This window comes from Lygodium microphyllum, chromosome 18, assembly GCF_053477565.2.
Source record: "Lygodium microphyllum isolate KBCC chromosome 18, Lygodium_microphyllum_v1.1.10, whole genome shotgun sequence".
Taxonomy (NCBI): Eukaryota; Viridiplantae; Streptophyta; class Polypodiopsida; order Schizaeales; family Lygodiaceae; genus Lygodium; species Lygodium microphyllum.
Window position 1 is genome coordinate 14,243,856 of NC_141152.1, and position 17,764 is coordinate 14,261,619.

Below are 17,764 nucleotides of genomic sequence, written 5' to 3' on the forward strand. Positions count from 1 at the left end.
ATAATTCGGGTTCATTTGCCTCTCGCGTTGCCCTACTGGCTTGGCATCAGGCTCCAAGTTAATATGATGCAGATATATTGTGGGATCAATACCCTTTAGGTCTTTGTAGGACCATGCAAACACGTCCAAATTCTCTTTCAACAAGTTGTACAAGGTTGACAACTCCTCTTCTGGTAGGCTGCTACCCACCTTCAAGTGGCGTTCACTGCCATCTGCATCCACAAAGGTTAATTGCCTTTCACCTTCTACTTCACGGATGAAGGTCCCATGGACTGCTTCTGGATACAGATCGACTCCTTCAAGGGGGTGGTGTCCTCTTCTGATGTCCCACTAGACCCAACGTCTTCTTTCAGTAAGGACTTAGGTTGCTCCTTGAAATGCTAAAATGGGATCATCGCTGTCTCGGTTTTGGTTTGAATGTTAATTACCTTAGAGCTTGAGGACTCCTCTTCAAAGGATGCATCCAGGAATGTTACATAATAGGGGCTCTCGGAATTTTGTTGTGGCCTTGGGACTGGTACTTGTTGACAAGGAGCATCATCATCATCCTTTCTTGACAAGTGTGGATGGGTGCGACAAGTACCACTGATAAAAGACGGGCTATTTTGCTTGATCCACTTCTTATATAGGCTTTGCCTATGGAAAGATCCATTTACCAATCCAAAGGGTACCATTGCCATTCTGTCCCACAGCATGGAGTCTTCTGCTTCTGAAGCTTCTGGAACTCCCTCCTCATCTATGCCTTCTGTGGGTGGAGTGATTTCTTCTGTCTCTCTTTCAAAGTCTCCTTCTTCAGATCCATCATCATCCTCTTCAGACTCCGGCTCTGCCTCTGTAGGCGCTCTGTAAGAGAAGAATAGGTCCTCTGCTTCACCTTCTGCCTCTGTCTCTGGCTCTACTATGGCCATGTAACAGGGAGAGCAGCACATCCATGCTTCTATCTCACTGTCAGAAGTGATTTCGGAAATCGTTCCTGGTTCAGGCAGGAAGTATTCACCCATTGATAATGGCTTTGCATATTTTGGGAGTTGGCTTACAGTACCCACTATTAGGGAATGTGCCTCTGTTTTCTTGGTAAGGATCTGTTTGATAGCATCTTCTTCTGCTTATGTTCCATCTGTAGCCTCATTGGGGGAGTCAGAAGTTAATTCGAAGGAGGTGGACCCATGTCCTTTTTGAGCACCATATAGCTTTAACACCACTTTATTGGGTCCTCTATCCAAGGTCAAGGTTCCTTTGAACCAATCCCTCCTTGCTCTGGCTTCAAAAAGCCATGGTCTGCCCAGTAACAGGGGGTAGGATGTACCATAAGAGTTTGGCTTCACCACCAAATAGGTTAGCCAATAATCTTTTCCAGCCACTGTAGTCTTCACATATGAGAGAATGCCCAAAGGCTTGATTCTGCTCTGATCCGCCAGTCTGATGAGCCATTGAGTTGGTTGCACACCTTGTAGGCCTAGATCCTTCATTGTCACATCCGTCATAATGTTCATTGATGAGCCACCATCAATCAATGCATTTGCAATAAAGCAACCTTCTATCCACACACCAGTCTTTGGGGTATCAGGATCTAGGAAGGCGTTAGTCACATCCACTTCTTTTACAGGCTCTAGAGCTTTATTGGACTTTGTTGCTGTTGAGGGAGCAATCCTTAAGCCACATCTTCTTGTCAGTATACTTTTGAACCTTTTTCGGCAACTGGGAGACAACATCAACAATTGTCGGAATGTGAGGTTTGGTTTAAAGGTATCTAGATCTCTGACCAGATCGTATTCCTTAATAGGATCCACTGGCTTCGGTTAGGGGATGGGGCGAAACCCATTTTCATTTTCCTTTTTTCTTCCAACAGGGGCATCATGGGGACTTCTTCTGTCACTTGTGGCACTTCCTCCTCTTCTATCTCCTGGACTTCTGGTCCTGTCTTTGGAACTGTCTCTATGACTCTCTGTGGCACTGTAGTGCTCTGTACGGCACTGTCAGGCTCTGTTCTGTTATGTTCATCTGTTGGAAGATTGAACTTCACTCTTCTGGCAGGAGGATTATTTTCTTTCTAGACAGGTGGTTCCTTCTTCTTTGAACATGTGATGGCAGCAACTTTCAATTCCACTAAATTGGAGATAGGCTCTTGGGACTTGGACGGATTATTAGTAGCATTGTTTTTCACTGGGGCTGGGCTTGGACAGTCTTTTGCAGTGTGGCCTTCTCCTTTGCATCGACTGCATAAGGGCTTGTAATCCACTGACCTTCTGGGATTTGGACAATTTGGTGAAATGTGTCTCTTTTCTCCGCATCTGTAGCACTCCACTTCTGATCTCTGACCACCGCCAGACTGTCTTCCTTTGTAACTTTGGGATGGAAATCTCCTTGGACTGAAGTGCAATTGATGTGCAGCTCCTCAGTCAAGGATCCCAGATTCCCTCATTAGGATGGATTTTCCCATACACATCCTAGACTCCCCAATATGCATCTCAGATTCCCCCATAGGCACTTGAGATTCCCCTATATGCATCCCAAATTCCCCTCCTATGTAAAATGTCTAAATAATTTTATGTAATGGTGACACCTCATGGGGGGAGCATCTTGGATTCCCTTGAATGCATCTCAGATTCCCTCGTATGCACAAAACCTAACTAATGTTATGATATGGAATGTAATGGCCTTCTATACCAACATCAATATATGTCATACTTTTTAATACAAATTGTTGTTTGCATCATTCAAAATACTTTAATTGCCACATCCCATGGGAGGAACACGTTAAAAAATGCCTTAATAATTTGGAAATAACTTATTAATGCAAAAGCACTTGGTACTCAATCCCCTCACCCTAAACTTGTTAATGCAAAATCATTCAATACTTGATCCCCATACCCTAAACTAGTTATTGTATGAGCCCTTTCATTAAATTGAAATCTACAAGCATTTGGTTGTTTTTTAACTCTTGCGAATTCACATGGTCCTTTCTTCTACAACTAGTTGTCTATTGAGCCTTTGTGCCCTCCATTGGGCCCATCAAACTTGTCAATACTGCAAATCTACTGGCCATTTGTGAAACCTTTCGTATCTTCCATTGTGCTTGTTGACACTATGAGACCATTGTGACTCTGGATGACAACGCCAATCTTGTCATGACCTATTGACTACTAAAGCCCTATTTTATTTTTTTGTGTCCTATTCAACACTATATGTTTGATATTCTTGCCTTTGTCACTTAGTGGTAACCCTTTTCCAAAGTTCTAAGCTTCGATGGTCACTACCAAGCAGTTCCTACCTACCCTTTGCCCAAGGGTAGCCTTGATCAATTGATGGTGACACTGGCACAATGTTTTGGTCTTCGATAGTCATTGCTAAGCAATTTGCTGACTACCCTTTTCCAAGGGCTAGCCTATTTTGCTCAATGGTATCCCTTGTCTAGTGTTCTAGTCTTTGATTGTCACTGGTAAGTGATTCCTGGGGCCCCTTTGCCTAGGGGCAATAGCCCTCTATCACTCGATTGTGACCCTTATCTAATGTCCTAGTCTTCGATAGTCACCACCAAGTAGTTTGTTGCAACCATTTTCCTAGAGAGACCCTTTATCCCTCAATGGTGACCCTTGTCTAGTGTTTTTCTCATCAAGGGTCACCACCAAATATCTTGTGGCTACCCTTTGCCCATGGGCAACTTCTATCAGTTTAGTGGTGACCCTCGTCTAGTGTCCTTGTTATCAAGGGTCACCACTAAGCGGCCCATGGCTACCCTTTGCCAAGGGATAGCCTTTGTCACACAATGGTGACCCTCCTTCAGTGTCCTTGTTGTTAAGGGTCACCACCTAGTAGCTTGCGGCCACCTTTTGCGAAGGGGCAACCTATATCTCTTGGTGGTGGCCCTTGTCTAGTGTCCTTGTCATCGAGGGTCATCGCTAATAAATGGCCCATGGCTATCCTCTATCAAGGGGCAATCTCTGTCACTCAATGGTGACCCTCGTTCATAGTGTCCTTAGAGTGATGTGAGGTAAGGTGCTCTATATATCTCCTAGGACAATCATTCTCTAGCTCTTTCCTAAAACCTACTAAGTTTATAGTTTTGAAGGAAAACTCTTGGTCCACTGAGACCACTTGACCGTAGGATGGATCCATTGGGAATCCATCCTTCCACTTCCCTTTCATGGTGGAGTTGCTTAATTTTACAATTACCTAGCACATTTAATTTAGCATATAAAAATATATTATTTAATTAGTCAATTAGAAACAAGATTCATTCATGTAAGTATGACCTATTAAATACTTGAAAACTTACACATTTAAAATATATATTTTATTCACGTGTAAATGGCAAATGTGGTTGAGTTTGTAATGTTCTAAGAAACTGCTCTCAACAAACTTGAAGGGTTGGAATGAAGGCCAAAACGACCTCATATGGCAAAAGTCATTATGAAAAAATCAATCAAGATGAAAGAGTTTCTTGTTCGATTGCTTTCTTTCACACTTTGTCACTTTTATCTCAGTCTTTGATTGAGCTTTGCATAGGCCTAGAACACATAAAGAAATAGGGCTAAAATCTTCTTATTCTTCTTCCAAACAAAAGAACTTAGTATATAACATGATAAAGTATCACAATGAAAGTATTAACACATATGGCCTCTAAGAAACTCGGAAAAGATTTATATATTTTGATTTTCGGGAAATAATGCCATGTGATACTAACATAGGTGTTAAGATGTAAGAGACTTTTAAAATTTTTACCATTTAGTAATATTCAAAAAAATCTCCTCATGTCTCTAATTTCTCTAAGCTTTCATGGCTTCTTTCACCTCTTTTCTCTCATCCTAATCTTTTTATCTCCTCAATCTCTCTCTCTCCCCCCTCTTTTCTCTCTCTTTTGCACTCTTCTCTCACCTCCTTAGTCTTCATCATGACAAGTGGTATTTGAGTTTCGGTCTTTGGTCCTATTTAGTCACAATCTAACCAATACTTTCCATTTAGATAGTCAATCCAAGGTTACACATGTACATTTGGTATAGATCTTGAAGAAGATCGGTGTAGGGACCAAAGGTCCTTTAAGTGAAGAAGACAATTTAGTTTAAGTCTATTTCACGATGCATGGAGGAAAAGTTGGTTACTTTTTGGAAAAGAATCCTCTGTCTTCTTCTTGCAAGCTTTCTTTCAAGCTTCCACTGGAGACCAGCTCTTCCATCTCTTTTCTTGCTCAATGAAGCCTTCGTCTATATCCAAAACCTTGGAGTAATAATCTTTGGAGTCTATTCAACACATGGATAAAAGTTGTGGCCAAGATTGACTACAAATAACTCCCAAGAATTGCCCAAAAATCACAATGCTTTTTACGCTGAGTATTTTGCTCTAAATCTTTAGCCATGGTTAACGATCTTCACTCTCAAGTTCCATTAGGTATCAAACAAGAAAATCACACTCTCTTTTCTATCAATTGAGAATCCTTCTCTAATCTTTTGAGTTTTCTTCATCAAAAACCCTAAGTACATAGCATGGTAGCCATAGCCATCAACTTGAAGCTTCATTTTCTAGAAGTTTTCTCAATACTTGCACTTCAACACTTCTCTACAATCATCATACTTCAAGATTGGGCCAAGATTGCAATATTTAAAGAGGATTCAGCCATCAAAGAGCATTATGGGACAATATTTTGGGGATTTCATGCCTCAATCTTTAGTGTCTTATTAGTGAGTCTTCATAAGGGCTAAATACTCTTATATTTTGAGGCTTCTTCAATCTACAAGCACTAATATTGACTGATCAATGACCATTAAAGCTATGGAGCATTATGGAGAAATTTGGGGTATTCTCTTCATCTTAATGGCTAAAGTTTGATTCACAATGGCACGCTAATCTTCATCAATCTCTAAAAGAGGTAATCCACTCATTTAAATCTCTAAAATCTCTCTTAATCCAACTATTTTGGCCTCATCCACTTGTTGATAAGAGATTATGGCATCCATATGCTTCAATTGTGTCATGAATTAGAAAGACACCTCTTTTAGATTGATAGATTCCTTTTGATAAATTCTCAATATTTATCTCAATTGGATTCAAGTCATATTTTAACCTTCTTATGCATTGATTGAATAACCCTAATTTGTGCTTGGATTCTTATTGGTCCAAAAGTATATTGTAAAGGGTAATAAGCTAATGTAATTAGTGACTCACTAAGTTGCAATGGTAAGATCTTTATCCAATATTCCATTTCAATTCTCCATTTCTAATTCATCCTTGCATTTTATTAAAAGCTAAAGGATTTATTTCTAACATTGCATGACATCCCTCGTTTATTAGATTAGTATGCTCTTACCATGTGGAATATTTTTTAAAAGGAAAAAGATGGATGCCAAGGGAGATAGTGGGACAAAAGAGAGGTGACTCTTCCTCACTATCTAAGATCCCAAAGGGGAATGACAACCCCACTCGAGGGGAAATTTTCCCATCTCATGGTGATTCAGAGACCATGTAGGTAGCTCACCATATTGCTTTACCCCTCACACAAGTATAGTGAGATTAGTATTGAATATTTCAGCTAAAAATAGGGTGATTAGTGATCAATATATCTTGTTTATAGGCTATCTTGATCTTGAGAACAAGTTGCAGGAGTTGATAAGAGAAACAAAGCATTATAGGCCATTTTGGAGATGATTCCCACTCATTTATAGGTTCTTTAGGGTGTTATAAAGCATATACAAGTTGATTACATATCATTGCACATCTATCTTTGCTCCCACAGGTTCTTAGAGTTATTATAGGGTTTGGACACCTTACTTTGGACCTACGAGCAGTTAGATCTTTAAAACATGGCATTTACAAATTTTTGAGTAGTTTTTTTATAGCCAACTAATATTTTCAAAAAATTCTATCACAAATCCAACAAAGTGCTTAACATCTCATCTCAAAGAGCTCATCCTTGGCTTCAATTTGAATCAAAAAGCAATATTTTTGTAGATTGGAGTCAAAATTTATAGCCATTTTTTGATAGGTAGTCTATTTGGATAGCACTTGGATAGCATATAAAAATGACAATGAATCAATGAAAGAACAAAGAAAATGATAATGTTCAGTAAATAAGGGAATCTAGATATGTAATGATTGAGCAACAACATAAGGAAGAGGATTCTCATGAGTATGGGGTGTATATCCACTCTATGCAATCGTGAGACTAGGCATTCAAAAACACATCTTGATCTTGTGTCCAAATTAGATCGGATGGTTGAAGAAATAGTCCTATTTGATCCTTAAACCAAGAAAGAAATTGAGCAAATAGCCCAATATACTAAAGATTCTTTGTATAAGTTCACAGTTTCTACCAAGGACTTATTGGACAAGCTTACTATGCAAATTTCACAGCTTGTGGCAACACAGATGGTTGATTATTGAAATAGGAACAAGTTTGAATAATTGAAAGAGTTATTTTAGTCCCCTAATCTAAATTCATAGCCCTAAATTATTGGATGTAAGGGAATACCCAATGCCGCTTATGAAACATGAGAATCATCTAATAGGAACAAAGAGCTAGTTATGAGCATTCATGCATCCAATCCTTAGCAGGTAAGAATTCAACCATCTCCAAGTAGATTTTAGACATCTTATCAAAGGAGCGCCTCTAATAATTCAATCCCCACTAAAAGTTACATGGATGACATCTCCAAACTTGTAATGGGTAGGAAGGTTTTTTTCTGAAAGAGAACTTCATGATAAGATAGTATTGACCAAGTATAGTGGGCACTCATCTTTCCCTTCTAATTTAGAGGAGTATACATCTAAGCTGAAGTCATATTTTGACATCTACCCTAAATCCAATGATCAAAAAATTCACTTTGCTACTCTTTACTTAGAGGGCTTTGCTCATGTGTGGTAGAGGTATACCAAGAAGGAAAAAGTATTTGTGTCCCCCGTTAAATATGAAAAATTAGCTAGGTGGTAGTATCAATTAGATCAAAGAAGTATGACTAATCAGTTTCTAAATCTTATGAGATATGTGAAAAGTATGAGTGATGATGCTAAGTTACACAAGTAAATTTATGGTTTGGAGAGCCTGGACTCTCAATTCATGTTATGGCCCAAAAATCAGCCACACTATTCTAATAAATTGAATTAACTAAAAGATATGCTCATAAGTACAAGAAGGCTATTCCTACTCAACCCACTTTTGGATAGTATAAGGCTACAAATAGACAAGATAACATTAGGGGAAAGGTTGGAGGATCTAGCATGTCTTTTGGCAACTCTAAAGTTCCCACATATCCACAACCCTTTAATGCTTCAAGGCAGCAAAGCAATTTTAAGGCAGTAGTTAGCCCTAAATTTGAGCAAAAGCATGGTGACAATAGGCCCCAAAATAACTCAGCAACAAGTGGTGGATAGAAATTTATACGATTTAAAGATGCAAAAAATTATACAATTGACCATGCTTCAAAGTGTACTTTCAAGAATGCAGAGATAAATAATTATAACATGATTGTCCTTGAAGATGTTGATGAAGAAGATGTCGAGGATCAAAGTGTTATTGGGCATATATTAAAATTGAAGATAGTGACGAGGACTTTGATTAGGATTAGTTATATGACCATTAGATGGCTTTTCTTTTGGCCTAAGTGGAAATGTATCATTTGATCTAGGTGGGATGGATTTACACATTGCTACTTATACACTCTACTCTATTTCTATGGACTTGGTTAGGTTCTAGGAACCCCAATACTCTTCATATGTAGGGCAAAAAGCATGGGAAAGATGTTTTCATTTTCGTAGATAGTGGTAGTACTCATAGCTTGTCAATAAATCAGTTGGTTGATAGGCTAAAATGTCTTCCCACAGATTTATAGCAACCCATTAATGTGCAAGGAGCCAATGGCGAAGAAGAAATCAACATCCAAACATGCTCACACGTTCATATACAATTTTGCTAAGAGTATGAGGCAAAAGTGAATGTGATTACCTTAGAAATGGGGCCCATAGATGTGGTATTAGGGTGTGATTGGATAATGACATTGAATAAGATTATTATGGACTTTTCATAGTTGTATACAAAGTTTATCATGAAGTGAGCACACTTACCCTCACTTACCATGTTGTAGTCACAATGGTTGGTATGCATCACTCCATGATCCACACACGATAGCATATCCATTCACATGGAATCCATAACAAAATTTTCAGCTTATCACTGCAAAGCATCTCAAGAAGTTCAAAAAGCGCTCACAAATATTTGTATCACACATGAATAAAGAGGTGATAGATCGTTCCAAAGTTTCAATGAATAATTTAACATTAAAGGCTCTTCTTGAAAGTACAAGAATTTTTTCCAAGTGCCCACATCACTACTCCTAAAAGAATAGGTGATCACCCCTTTGATTTGGAGCCTCACTCCAACCCAGTTAATAAATGTGAGTGTGAAGAGGTTGCCAAGCAAATCAAGGAGCTATTAGAGATGGGATTCATTGAACCTAGTTCTTCATCGTCTGCTTTACTAGTCTTGTTAAAAAAGAAGAAAGATGGAACTTTCATGATGTGCATATACTATAAAGATCTTAGCAAGATCACAATGAAGAATAGATACTCTATTCTAAGAGAAAATGATTTGCTAGATGAGCCCAAGGGGGCTAAGTACTTCACAAAGATGGAGTTGAGCTCAGGCTACCACTAGATTCACATGAAAGAGGATCATGAGGTGAAAGTAGCCTTTAAGACTTATCGTGGCCTTTACCATTTCTTGGTTATGCTGTTTGGGTTGACCAACACCCTAGCCACTTTCTAGTCTCTCTGATGAACAAGATAATGTAACAATTCCTCTTCAAACTTTTCTTAATTTTCTTCGATGATATACTTACGATTGATCATTAGAGAAAAATCTCTTGACCATAGTAGCTCCTCTAGTGACTAATAGATTGAAGAATAAAGCTTTCTATTGGGATGCCATTGTAGACAATAGCTTCAATCAATTGAAGGAATTGCTCACTTTTGCTCCTATTCTAATATGTCCAAACTTCTCTAAGGAGTTTACTGTATAGTGTGATGCTAATATGGTAGACCAATAAGTGTTGTATTGTCACAAGAGTAAAGTGTTAATGCATTTGAGAGTTGTAAGCTTATAGAGAAAGAGATGGCTATGATTGTGTGACATCAAGAGATATTGGCTATACTCCATGCAACCAAGAAGTGGGCATCATTATTTTATGGCAACCAATTCAGGGTCAAGAGTGATCACATGTTACTCAAGTATTTCCTCTCTTAGTGAAATCTCACTCGTAAGTAGCATAGGTGGGTGGCTACATTGTAAAATTATGATTTTGACATCCCATATACGAGGAGCAAGGATGATATAATGTCCAATTCTCTTTCTAGGATGTGGCCATGCAAAGTTTCAGTCATTATTGGGCTTCATAGCAATTGGATTGAAGAGCTATAGGAAGTATATCTTTTGGATGGAGAGCTTCAGAAATTACAGCAAGGGCTTATGGAGAAAAACTCTTGGTTTGAACCTAAGAATGACCTTGTATAATTTCATGGTAGGATGGTCAACCCCTATTCTTCTCATTTTAAGTTGAAAATTATGGAGGAGATGCATCCTTCGCCCACTGCTAGACACTTAGGTGTTTTCAAAACCTATGGTAAGATTTCAAAGATCTTTCACTAGAAAGGATTGTGGAAGGATGTAAAAGATTATGATTGTAGGTGCATTTCATGCCAATAGAATAAGAACATTACTTGTAAGCTAGATGGTTTATTGCAACCCTTACCTATTCTTGGAGGAAAGTGGATGCATATAACCATGGATTTCATTATTGGCTTGCCTACGACTAAGAAGGAATGGGACAATATCTATGTGGTGATGGTGGATAGAATCACCAAGGCAACACATTTTATTCCCACAAAGATGTAGTTTATTATAACAAAAGTGGCTAGTAAGTTCACGTAGCATATCTTTAAATTGTATCATTAATGGCATGTTATTGCAAATGATAAAGACTCTAAGTTTATGAGTAATTTTTTACAAGTGGTATTCAGCTCTATGGGTACTAAGTTGGCTTCATCTATAGCCTACCATTTGCAGATTGATGGCCGGACAGAACTAGTCAACAAGTGGTTGGAGACCTACCTTATACACTTCTGTTTTATGATGTACAACATGCATGGGACTCTTGGCTACACTTGGCTGAGTTTGCCTACAATAATTCTGCCCATGCCAGTATTGGAGTTTCTCCCTTTGAATCCTTGTATGGCTATAAAGTGCACCTTCCCATAGTTCTCTTCAGTGAAAAGATTAATCCTCATGGAAAAGAAGAGTTAGAGCAAATGCAAAGCCTTGTCAGTAGTGTAAAGTGAGTCTTAAGAAAGCTTAATAGGAGATGAAGATATATATTGACAAGAAGAGGTGTCCTATGGAGTTCTAGGAAGGAGAGTTGGTGTTGTTGAAATTTCCCAAGTTTTGCACCTTGACTTTGAAGAATGGCTCAAGAAATAAAGCTTGTTCATGAATTTATGGGCCATACAAAATTCTTAAGGGCATAGGAGACTTAGCCTATAGATTAGAATTTCCCTCTTCTACTAAGATTCACAATGTATTCTTCCTCGATCATCTCAAGTTTTTCTTTGGTACCTAGGATAATGGATGAGTTACATCTCCCATTGATGAAGAATGTCTTATACACAATGTCCTTGAGGAGATCATAAGTCAGTGTGAAAAGAAGCTTTGCTTCAAGTCCCTTATTGAGTATTTGCTTAAGTGGAGAGGATTGCCACTTGAGGAAGATTTTTGGAGGCCTATATCTATACTAGATGAGTTTATCTACCTTCAGGATGCCTTATTAGCTGGGATATATTCACAGTTGGGCCTAATTTGTTGCAAACAACACCTAGAAAATGGTCTATTTTAGACCAGATTTTATTTTATCTGATTTTCAGCAAAGAGTCACTTATATGGAGTGAAAGTACTCTTCAATAAAATTTTTTAAATATGTGGCATGCCGCATTTGGACTAGCACTTGGAAAGTTATGGCAGATTTTGTCTAGCAAGATTTGTTATTACATCAAGCTATCTACTCATTGCAAACATTGTGTTGGAGGGATCTAGATCCATGGCTAGCTAACTTGGGATTTAGAATCATCCAACTTGACCAAGAATTCCAATACTTAGGATGCCCTATGGGAATAACCATTACCATGAAGCAAAGAGCTAACTGGCCAATCCAAAATCAAAGATAAAGTGCTTAAGTAGAAAGCAAATCCTATCTCATTTGGGGGTAACGTTATTATTATAAAAGTATTGTTAACACCTACATCTATGTACCTCCCCCTATTACTCTACTTTAGTGAGGATTTTTGGAAGAAAATGGATCAATAATTATGCTCCATACTATGGAACAATGGGTTAGGCATGACCTAGACATTGATAGTGTGATCACAGATCACCATGGCAAAGGAATATGGGGACTTGGTCTCCCAAATCTTAAGATGAAGGCCTTCGATAACATTAAAAGGATGTGGATCTAATGAGTCTCTAGATGATAAAGATTAAAAATTGGCTTAGCAAGACCAACCAGAAAGGGGAAACTCCACCAACAATGGATTGGGTGGACCCACCGCTCACAATATAATAAGTCAAAATACCATTATTGTTGATTCCTCAAGTACTTGCTTATGTGTGGGTTGATGTTATTTGAGTATCCAACTGGTTAGGCCCAAAAGATGGAAGGGGAGACTTGTGAGAATCAATCTTTGTTCCTATGTAAAAAGGTCTGTGAACATCCTACCCTCCCATGGAAAGAAAGCCCTCGATCGGCAAAGAGACTGATGGAGAAAAGCATGATGATGATGGTGTGTGTGTGTGTGTGTGTGTGTGTGTGTGTGTGTGTGTGTGTGTGTGTGTGTGTGTGTGTGTGTGTGTGTGTGTGTGTGTGTGTGTGTGTGTGTGTGTGTGTGTGTGTGTGTGTGTGTGTGTGTGTGTGTGTGTGTGTGTGTGTGTGTGTGTGTGGCATTACCATAAGCTCGTGCATATAGCCATGGGTTGTGCCATGGTCAAGCCATTATATATATATCTATATATATCTCTCTCTCAAATGGATGGGAAGGAGTCATTAGTTCTAGGTCTAGTTGTTGCTAACCTTCATCATACAATAAGCATAAATTGAAAGAGAATAGTAGATGAACAAATTGCAAGGAAGAAGAGAAAGCCATAAAGCTTGCATGACACAATATTGAGTACAACTTCCTCCATGCATGGGTGAGCATCTCCCTCATGCATATATTTATTGATTTTATCAAGTTTTTGTGCTCAAAATACATGAACAACATCTTTTTGTGTCCTTACTTTTCCTTTTCTTGCACGACCTGCATTTAGCAAAATAAATCTAGCACAACCTATTCTAAATAGCTTTACATCCAAAAATAATATTTTAGTCCTTCTAATTTTTATAATAAATACATTCAAAATAAATCAATTGCATATGTGCACGTGTATAGTCCTTGTGCTTATGAGTGCCTACAAAAATATAATATTTTCAAGTTGTGTACCTTCAATTTTCTATAATATTTTCATGCATTGAAATGTGCATCTCAAAATATTAATTCCATGTAACTCCACCCAATAATCTACTTACCACAATACAAAACACATTAGTATCCTTTTGTTTATCTACTAGGCATAATGCAACCAGTATCACATGTATGCCCCATGCGATAAGTCACAAATCATGTGGCAAATAACCAAAATACATAGTAAATAAAAGCAACCTATTTTCATAGTGAGTTTCAATAAAATACATTGATTAATATAATTCTATAACATTTTTCCAAGGTTGAAAGCAACTATTCCCGATTGATAAAACAAAGAAAACTACAAGGATGGCTAACTTCATTCTAGTGTTGTCTCATGGAGCAAATCTACACTTTCCGATTGAATAAGGATCCATGGATTTTATAAAAACACTATCTCATGCAGCAAATCTATGCATGTGAAATATTTAATGCGACCCTAAGTAGTAAGCATTTATTAGATGGTCATAACTCAAAGTGAGTGCTGTTTTTTGAATCCATTGAGATTCTTTCATAGAATGATTTCTATACTTCATTAAATATCTATGATGCTAATTTCTAGTTCTGATTGTAGTCCGGTCATGGTTAAGAATTACTTCAAGGATTAAATTTTCTATATTTTTCTCTAACAAAAGAGAGTCATCAACAACAAGTGTAACTAGAGGTGTTTCTTTAAATGGTTTCGACAAACTAATGTGAAAATAACTATAAATCTCCCAGTGAGAATGAATGTCTAATCTAAATGCATTCTCATTAATCTTGTGAACAATATGGAATGGGCCAGAATACCTTTATATTAATTGATTTTTTGAGTACCTTTTAATGGATTTTAACATTCTCTTTTTAATTCTCAATCACACTAAATCATTTTCTTGAAATTTAATAGCCTTACACTTTTTTTTGGCTTGAGCTACATCTTGTGATTGCGATCACTTAATCTTTTCAATGACTTCCCTTAAAAAATTTATATGGTCACTAGCCAAAGTGCGAGTAGGGCTAGAACATTAGTAATAATTGTGGTCATGGGAATATATACTTGTTTTCCATAAATAATTTCACAAGGTGCTCTACTACTAGAATATGAGGTATTATTGTAAGCAAATTGAAGGATAAGTGTGGATCCTAGTTATTTAGTCTATCAATGGTGTAAGATCTAAGAAGGTCAAGGATAGTACTATTACTCACTTTAATCTAACCATTACTCTCAGAGTGGAAGGCTGAGGTAAAGATGTAAAGTCTATCTTAGAGCCTAGATTTTTAAATAATACAACCCAAAAATGATTACAAAATCGGCCATCATGATAAGAAAGTATAACCTTAGGAAACCCATGACGAGGAAAGATGGTATTATTGAAAAGTTTAGTAGCTTGTAGAGAGACAAAGTCTTTTTGCAGGGAATAAAATAAGCATGTTTATTGAATCTATCCACAATTTTCCAAATCATACCACAGTATGCAAATGTTGTTGGAAGACTAATAATAATGTCCATAGAAAGATATTCCCATGGACCATTAAATACAAGTAAGGGTATAAGCAATCCATATGATTTTCCATAATGATATTTAATGCATTGATATACAATGCATTGAAATACAATATTTGCAATGTTATGCTTCAATAATGTAGGCCAACAAAAATATTATCTACATGTAGCTATCATAGATTGGATTTCTCTATATCCCATGAAAGTAGGTGCATGCATTTGAGTCATAGCAATATTTCAAAAAGGTGTAGGCATACACAACTTTCTTTGATAATGAAAAATCCATTCACATAAGAATAATTATCAAAAACACTGGTGTTGGTATTTTGAAATATTTGCCAAATAAAAAAGAAATTAGGATTAGAATCATATACAGGAATCATCGCATCAAAAGTTTGAACTTTAATAATAGAAACATGATTTGAATACACACTTTTGATTTTATCAAAGCCAAGCAAATGGTGTGGTACAATATTTTCCACTGGCATACGACTCAATGCATCAACAACAATTACATTAACATGACCTAGCTAGTTTTGAGTCATCGGATGAATATTTTGAATAAAAGAAGCCCATTCAATGTGTCGATTAGAGATGAAAGATCGGTTCAATAAATGTTTTATTGCCTATTGATGTGTTTTGATGAGAACCTCACATCCCATAAGGTAATGTTTCCAAATATCTAAAGCATGAACTATAGCTAGTAATTCTTTATCATAAGTATTGTAGTTTTATCCTGAAGGTTTTGATTTACAACTCTCATAGGTAATAGGACAATCATTCTACATCAAAATTGCACCTATTTTTGAACTACTAGCATTATGAAAAGAAAGAAAGGTTGGGAAAATTTGGGCAATTGAAGAATAGGTGCATGGGTCAAAAAATATTTCAAAGTGTCAAATGATTTTTATTGACTAGGACCCTGATGAAAAACAATGTTTTTATACAACAACATACTTCGATGCAAAGCAATTAATGAATTTTTTTTGGCAAACTTGTAATAAGACCCTGATAATTCAAGAAAATATCAAACTTCATGCACACTTAGGATCAGACTGATCTTTTATTGTTTGAATTTTCTTAGGGTCAATAATGATATCTTGTGCAAAAACTATGTGTCCCAAATATTTAATTTGATTTTGAAAGAACAAGCTCTTATCATGATTTACATACAACTGATTTTTATGAAGTGAATCAAACATAATAGTAAGATGTTTCTTATGATCCTCTTTTGCTTTACTGAAAACAACTGTTCATCAAAGAAAAGAATTACAAAACCTTGATAATCTAGAAAATTTCTATTCATCATCCATGCATATATTGTTGGTGTATAAGTGAGACCAAAGGACATAACAATAAATTCATAATGACCAAACTATCTCCTAAATGCAATCTTAAATACATCAACTAAATCCATATGAATTTGATAATATCCTGATTTGAGATCTATATTGCAAAAAAGTTCGAGTTCCCTAAGTAGTCATGCATGCCTTTTGTTGCTTTGTAAGTGCTCTTTTAGCTTGTGTGTGAAAATAATTCAGTCACATCAGGATCACTGGTCAAAGAAATTGTTTGTCCTTAAAATTCAAAAGTTATCCATATGAGTGTGATAATCAATGGTAGGATTAAATTTATGTCTAAATGAGATATCAAGGATAGTGTCTGATGATTGAAGAGGTGCAACGAGGAAATCATGTTTTTCTTTATATGTATCCATAAAAAATTCTAACCCTTTAATTTCCCATGTTCCATTATGTCTAATGCCTTGAAATGCAAATTTAACCTTATATAATGAAGAACTAGTTTCTAGTTGTAACCTCTTAGCCAATGTTTCTGAGATAAAATCATGAACACTACCATCTTCATGAAGAATAATAACATCCAAATCAGTCGCAAAAGCTCTCATCTTCAATAAAGCAATAGGTGGCATGCAACTTTGCAGGCGGTCCTTCGCAAAGGTGCCACCACTTGCAGCTGACTTCAGTCACCCACCAAAGGCATTACAGTAGTTTAGATTGTAATTGGCTGATATTTTGTCACTCAATGGAATTGAGTTTATTATCAAAGTCTTTGCATCCTATCTCGACCAACCAGCATTGGTGCTCATCATCAAAACTAGGGACGAATGATGATACGTATTTCAAAGCTATCCTAATATCAAGTTTTTTGAATAGTGTAGATAGTTATTAAATACTTCCTTTGTAGTCAAGCTAGTGATCACATGCTTTTTTATATACAATGATATTTATGGAGGCTCAAACTTGCATTTTGTTCCGATATCATTCTAGAGCCTCGATTCCTACCCTCTACATTGTAGGTCTTCAATCATAGTGCATCGTTCAATGAAGCTGCAATTTTCCTCCTCCTTGAATGCATAGGCTTCTCCTTTCCTTCATGAAAACACAATCAAGGCCGCCCTTTCCCTTCTCTAATTATGGTTCAAAATTATGTTGCAAAAAGAGTGACAGCACATGCATATGAGCGATGCTCTTTGTCATCGAGACAGGCTCCTTAAATTGGCTCCTTAAATTTTAATTTTAGGGGTTTATAATCATGATATTAGCCTCCACAACAACGCAACATAGTTGATGCCATCTCTTATTTGAGCTTTCTATTTACCTGGAATTCAGAGCTCCTTACCAATTCCTTTGTTAGTAGGATTATGTAATCCTCATGGTAATTTTGTCGGATTCATATAGTCATGCAGGTTGTAGTAGAACTTCACGACATATTGTAAAGGATTGTGCTTCCCCA